The sequence below is a fragment of the Canis aureus genome, chromosome 27 (genome assembly GCF_053574225.1).
Source record: "Canis aureus isolate CA01 chromosome 27, VMU_Caureus_v.1.0, whole genome shotgun sequence".
Lineage (NCBI taxonomy): Eukaryota > Metazoa > Chordata > Mammalia > Carnivora > Canidae > Canis > Canis aureus.
Genome location: NC_135637.1, coordinates 46434095 through 46440683, shown reverse-complemented (window position 1 = coordinate 46440683; position 6589 = coordinate 46434095).

Genomic DNA, 6589 nt, shown 5'->3' with positions numbered 1-6589 from the left:
AAAAAAGTTTTTAGGAATCTAGGTTAGGAATTCTGAAGTTATTTTATTTGTATACTAGTACTGAACAAATAAGTAAATATAGATAAAGAGAGGGAAGTTTCTCATTGTTTGAGAAAGAAATTACAAATAAGAAAACAGGAAGGCTAGAAAACGCCCTGTCATGCTAGACTGGAGTGGGAGGTACCAATATGGATTCATTTTTTAAAAGTTATGTATAATGTATAGAAATATGGATATGTGTCTGTGCACAAGTTGGCGTATATGTATATGTATATATATACATATATTTCCCAGCTCTATATACTGAGAACAGTGTAAATCAGTGATGTCCCAGTAGCAATGAGCACACCTAGAACCGAGATCATAATTTCTAAATACTATTTTATGATAAAAAGAATCATGGCTTTTTGGAACACTGGTTTGTTTCAGGAGTAGAGCATGGAAAATATAAGATGGTTTTGGAGCATTTTGTGATAACAGAATATAAAGAAGTGCCTGAAAAGTGGAGGTGCATTAAAAGAGCTAAAAAACTAATCTTAAAGAGTTCTCAAATGCCAAAGCTAGAACTACTTGAGTAACAAAATAAATATAGCCATGGATTTCAAAACAAAGAATAAAATAAATATACACAAGTTCATATAAATAACTGAATAAATGATGGAGGAATGAACAAAAATCCCCTATGAAAATTATAATTAATAAGTATATAAGGAATGAGAAAAAGTATAAAATCACCATTGGGATTGCCATCGGCAAAATCCATGGAGGGGAACTAAAAGAACATGTAAAAATTGAAGCCAAAACAGGATATATGCATAGTCTTATATTTTGTACCCTGAAATATTTAGTGATTATGAAGGGGAAACTTCCAGGGGCAAATCCTGCAAGTCGCCACCTTAGATAAGTGATCAAAGTCGATATCTCCAATAAAACATATCAACATCATGTACCCTCAAAAGCACCACCTCTGTGCTATTCTTCCAAATAATGCAAAATGTCATGAGAAAACATTAGAATAGACCCAAGTTGAGTGCCTTTCTATGAGGCAATGACCCAGTGTTCTTCAATGGTGATAAGGACATGGAAGTCTGAAGGACTTTTGTAGAAGGAGGAGATTAAGGAGACATGACAAGTGAATGCAGTGTGGTGTCAGTTCATGGGAGAAGAGGCAAAATCTGAATAAATTCTGTGTGTTGGTTAAAAGCGGTATGCCAAGCGTTAACTTCTTAGTTTTCTTAGTTTTGCACCCCTTCTATAGATCTAGAACACAAAAAGAGAGCTGGGTTGATAAGAAGTGGCCATAAATGGTGATTTATTTATTTTTATTTTTATTTTTTAAAGATTTCTATTGATTTATTCATGAGAAACACATAGAGAGAAAGAGGCACAGACAGAGGCAGAGGGAGAAGCAGGCTCCATGCAGGGGGCCCGATGTGGGACTCGATCCTGGGTCCCCGGGATCACGCCCTGGGCCGAAGGCCACGTTAAACCGCTGAGCCATCCGGAATGCCCCATAAATGGTGCTTTAGAGGCAAAGAGGAGAGGTCTTCCACGGGTAGTATCAACAGCCATGGGCAGCTAAAATTTCTGAACACTTCCCTAGATATACTCAAGTGTTTTAAACACTGTTTCATTCAAACCTCACAACAAACCTATGACGCATATACCATTATTTTCCTGCTCTAAGAATGGGAAACTAAGGATGAACAATTTTAAATTACTCTGCTGAGATCACGTAACTGTAGTTGAACTCACTTCATGTTTCTGGATTCAGTACATTTAACCTGCCAACACTGGTCACCTGAATTAACAGAAACCGGGGAGAAATCCAGATTTCCTTTTCTAGGGTTCATCTTGGTTTGTGCATTCTCTCAAAGTTCACACTTCAGCAGATTATTTATCCCCTGCAACTGTTTTGGTTCTTTTTGGCAGTCCTACCAGTTCATAGCTTGTTGGCACGTGGGTAGCACGTGGTATCAATAGATGCTGAAATTCTTCATCAGATTCTGTTTTATTGTATTTGCTCAGTGCAATATAGGATTGTGGACCTATAATACTGACTGTGACAATCAGAAACAGTCCATACAATCCTCGAATCTGTATGTTATGTCCTAGGGGATTTATGAAATGCAAGACATTATGAAGCAAAATATTGTAATGTTACTGAAATTAATCCCTTAAAAACATATACATTCTACAACCTTCTTCACATACAATGAAATATAAAAGACATAACATTCTTGAAATCTGTGCTCATCTTTATTTTCACTAGATATAATTTGCCTCAAATAGTTTATGCTTACCTATTTGAGATCCTTTTCTGGGTTTCCTAGACAGGTGATGGATGCTGATGTCTGTTTTCGCTTTTGGCTCTTATTACCAAATCTTAGTATTTGCATGAATATGCACTCAGTGTATAGACGTTTAGTATTGATTATTTTACAATTGATTTTTCTTGAAGCTTTTGCTTCCCTCCATTAAATACATGCTCTGGCAATGTCAACTCAGGATATTAGTTTTAATCATCAAATATCCCCACTTAAATGGGATACACATGCTGTGCAAATTATCTGCTGCAATTTTTTGGAATAGCCTATTTATTTATTTATTTATTTATTTATTTATTTGGTTAGTTCAGTGATTAAACATTAGGAAATATCTCTTGATTCCATTGACTTTTTCAGGATTGTGTGTCTAAATATCTCAAAACATACAAATTTGCCTTTTAACTTGTCATACCTGGGGCAGCCCGGGTGGTTCAGCTGTTTAGTGCCACCTTCGGCCCAGGGCCTGATCCTGGAGACCCAGGATCGAGTCCCACGTCAGGCTCCCTGCATGGAGCCTGCTTCTCCCTCTGCCTGTGTCTCTGCCTCTCTTTCTCTGTGTTTCTCATGAATAAACAAGTAAACTATTTATAAAAAAAAAAAAACTTGTCCTACCTGGTTTGTATTTGGATTTCTCTAGTGTGGTCTGGAGCAGCAGTGACAGGCGAAATTCATCTATGGAATGAGCATTAGCTATTTAGGGAGTATCAGTCTCATCCTGGTTCTAAGGACAAAGAGCAGCAAGATCTAATGTGACATATGTCATGATTGGAAGCCGAAGTGGCAACTTGCATGTATTAGCCACCATGAAAGGTGTGTAATTTTTATATTTTCTTATTTAAAATCTCATTTCTAAGTCATTTAATAGAATTTGAATGTTACAGTCTACCTAGGTCAATTTTGTATTATACAGTTGGAAATTTTAATTGTCTGATAACAAAAACTGTTTCTACTGTATTGTGACAAAAGTCTAAGATGCAGTGGCCTGGGTCAGTCTCTGAGCCATGTTTATTGCTGTTAATGGAAGGAGCCAAGGCCAATTACTGCCTGAACGAGGGGAATGTCAACTTCTCAGCCACAGCACGGTATACTGAAAAAGGCCAAGTTCAGAAATAGAAAGGAGAAAAATGTCAAAGTGGACCAGCAGCTAGGGTTTCTTTACCCATCTCCAAGAAGGAAAAATGTCATTTATCTTTTCCTAATTATGATCTGTCTCCATCTGATCCCAGCTGATTTTGCTCCTAATGGATGGTGCTTCTCTTATATCCACACACAAAAAATTGGAAAAAGGAGAATGATAGTACCCATCCTGAAGGACTCTTCCAACAATTTCATGAGATTATATATGCAAAATACTTAGCATGGTCCCAGACATATTGTAACAAGCCAATCAATGCCAGCTGTTAATACCATTATTGTACCTACCAAAGCCTTATGGTAGCGTAATATATTATGATTCAGCCATTTCCTTAATCCTGTATCACTGCAACAGCCCTGGAATATCCCACTGAATCTTAAGGATTTTTCTTTATTCATATTGATTTTCTTACATTAACACTTTGTTTATTACTAGCTGTCACAAATTTTCAGTGATTTTCTCTTGTCTAACAAATTAAACCTAAGCTCTTAGAGGCAAAGCTAAACACTGTTCCAAAATAATCCAATTAAGAAATGGGCAGAAGATCTGAATAGACACTTTTTCAAAGGAGACATCCAGATGGCCAATGGACACATAAGAAAGATGCTCCCCATCACTCATCTCAGAGAAATGCAAATCAAGACTATAGTGACATCCTGCCACACACCTGTCAGAATGGCAAGTATTAAAAAGATAAGAAAAAGCAAGTATTGGCAAAGATGTGTGGAAAAGGGAACCCTCTTTGTGCTGTCAGTAGGAATGTAAACTGATGCAGCTGCTATGGAACACAGTATGGAGACCTTCCAAAAATTAAAAAAAAAATAGCTTGCCATGTGTGCATGTGCAAACACAGACACACATGTATACAGACACGCACCCACACAATTTAATATTACTCACCCATGAAAAGGGGAGATATCTTCATTTGTGACAACATGGGTGGACCCAGAGGGTATTATGCTAAGTGAAATAATATAGAAAAAGACAAATACCATATGATTTCATTTATATGTGGAATCTAAAAAACAAAACAAAGGAGCAAACCCTACAGAAACAGAAACAGAGGACAAATTTGTGGTTGCCAGAGAGAAGGGGGCTGGGCAAAATAGGTGAAGGAGATTAAGAGGTACAAACCTCCAGTTGTGAAATAAATAAGTCCTGGGGATGGAAAGTACAGCACAGGGAATAGAGTCAATAATACTTAGTAACTTTGGATGGTGGTGGGTGGTAACTACATTTTATCATGGGGACCACGGTGATTCAACCTGGAGCAGATGGTGTTTGCTCTGAGCTGAGGCTGGAAGGACAAGCCATGGGAAGTGCTCGTAGGGGTATTAAACTAACTGTTGCTTTGTTCTCGTGGGCCTGGAGGACTCTGGAAAGCTGAATGTCGTCGGCTCCCAGATCTTTTCTCCTGGCACCCCCTCCTGCTGATGTGCTAGGAGTGGGTCTCAGCTTTTCCTGCCTAGGCACGTGGATGTTTTCTCAGGGACCCTGGGTAGGAATCACTCATCCAGTTTCTGGATTTCTCTTAAAAGGAACTGGGTCATGTTTAGCTAATTATTTGGTATGTCCACAAGAGGATCTTCTGATCCCACTACGTCGCTGTTCACTCAAGAAGCGATGACCTCTGAGAATATTGTATAAAATATACCTCAAATGACTCCAAATCATCAAAAATCGTTAAATACTGTTAACAATTGTCTAAGAACACTGAACAGTCTACATGAAAAAGGTTTCCATCAGGAAAGGTAAAAATACACGTTAAACACGTTAAATTGCTCAGCTTAAACATCCGGAGAGCAAGCCCCTGTCCCCTCAAGTGGGCTGGTCCATGCTTTTACTGAACAGGTGCATTCACTTCAGAGCTGAGACGTTACTTCATCTCTACCCTGCCCTGAAGTTCTTCTGAGATGGAGACAAGCTCCCTGGGTGTACATTTCAAGCTTCTACATGGAAACAAATATTGTTGCATTTTTCCTCAGGTCTTCAGAACTCCAAATATGAACATATTGGTTCCCTCTTCCTCCTCCTCCTCCTTCTTTTATAAGTATGCCAGTGTTGATCCAAGTTGGGGCTTTAGGACTATGCATATGAACAGGAGATAAACTGACCAATTGCGTGTGTTGCTTTAATTTTTTTTGTTTGTATAACCATTCTTTAATATATTTTGAAGGTGTGAGTTGTATTTTTAGTAAAAAATATGGTCATTCATATGCTGGTGGGATGTACCTTCATCACCAGCGTCATCGATGTACATTTGGATCAGGAAATGCCAACTGCTAAAAGCTAGGAGGAAATGGATTCAGAATCAGGGCAAGAAAAACCTTAAGGTTCTAATTATAACTTTTGTGATCTTACTGGGCCAATCTTGCAGAATTCAAGTCCTGAAACCTCAGTATGGTGGGGTCAGTGAAACAGCTTATGTGAGCATCTTGGCAATTTTTTAAATGCCACAAGAATGATTTGATCGTTTTTGCTTATGATCTAGGCATTTGCAACCTTCAGTAGGTGACCAGTCAACCAATATATAAAGCTAATGAGAATTATTCTGATTTGTGATTCCCTATGAACGATTTTCAGGGTGAGATGAGAAATCAGAAAGAATCTACTCTTAGTTATAAATTAGTAGCATCTGAAATTCTTCTTTCTTGAATTCACTTTTCATCTTTATCTTGTGACATTGCTAGAAATTCCCAGAATATTATCTCCTAATGTGGGCAGGACAAATCCTTGTTAAACAAATACTAGTTTTTGGAAGGGATAATACCTAAAATAATGTTGTGAAATAAAGAAAATGACTAAAACAGTCTTGATGAATAGGGTTGTAATGGGAAGTAGAGTTGGGTGTCTAATGCTTGGATTGTCCCGATTTGGGCAGGAGGTGGTCTGGTCCTGTGAACACGGGAGGAAAAGTATTAGAGACCCACAGAACAATGTGTCCTCTCAATGGAGTCATCTAAATAAAATAGATTTGGGAAGCAAATACTTTGTCTAACATTTGAAGACAGATCTTAGACAACAACAAAGCATTGAATATATAGGACATATTGTATATATAGTTACTTCTAGAAGAAATGGTATTTTGGGGGTAGATTATATAGATTGGAGAACTGTACACAAATTA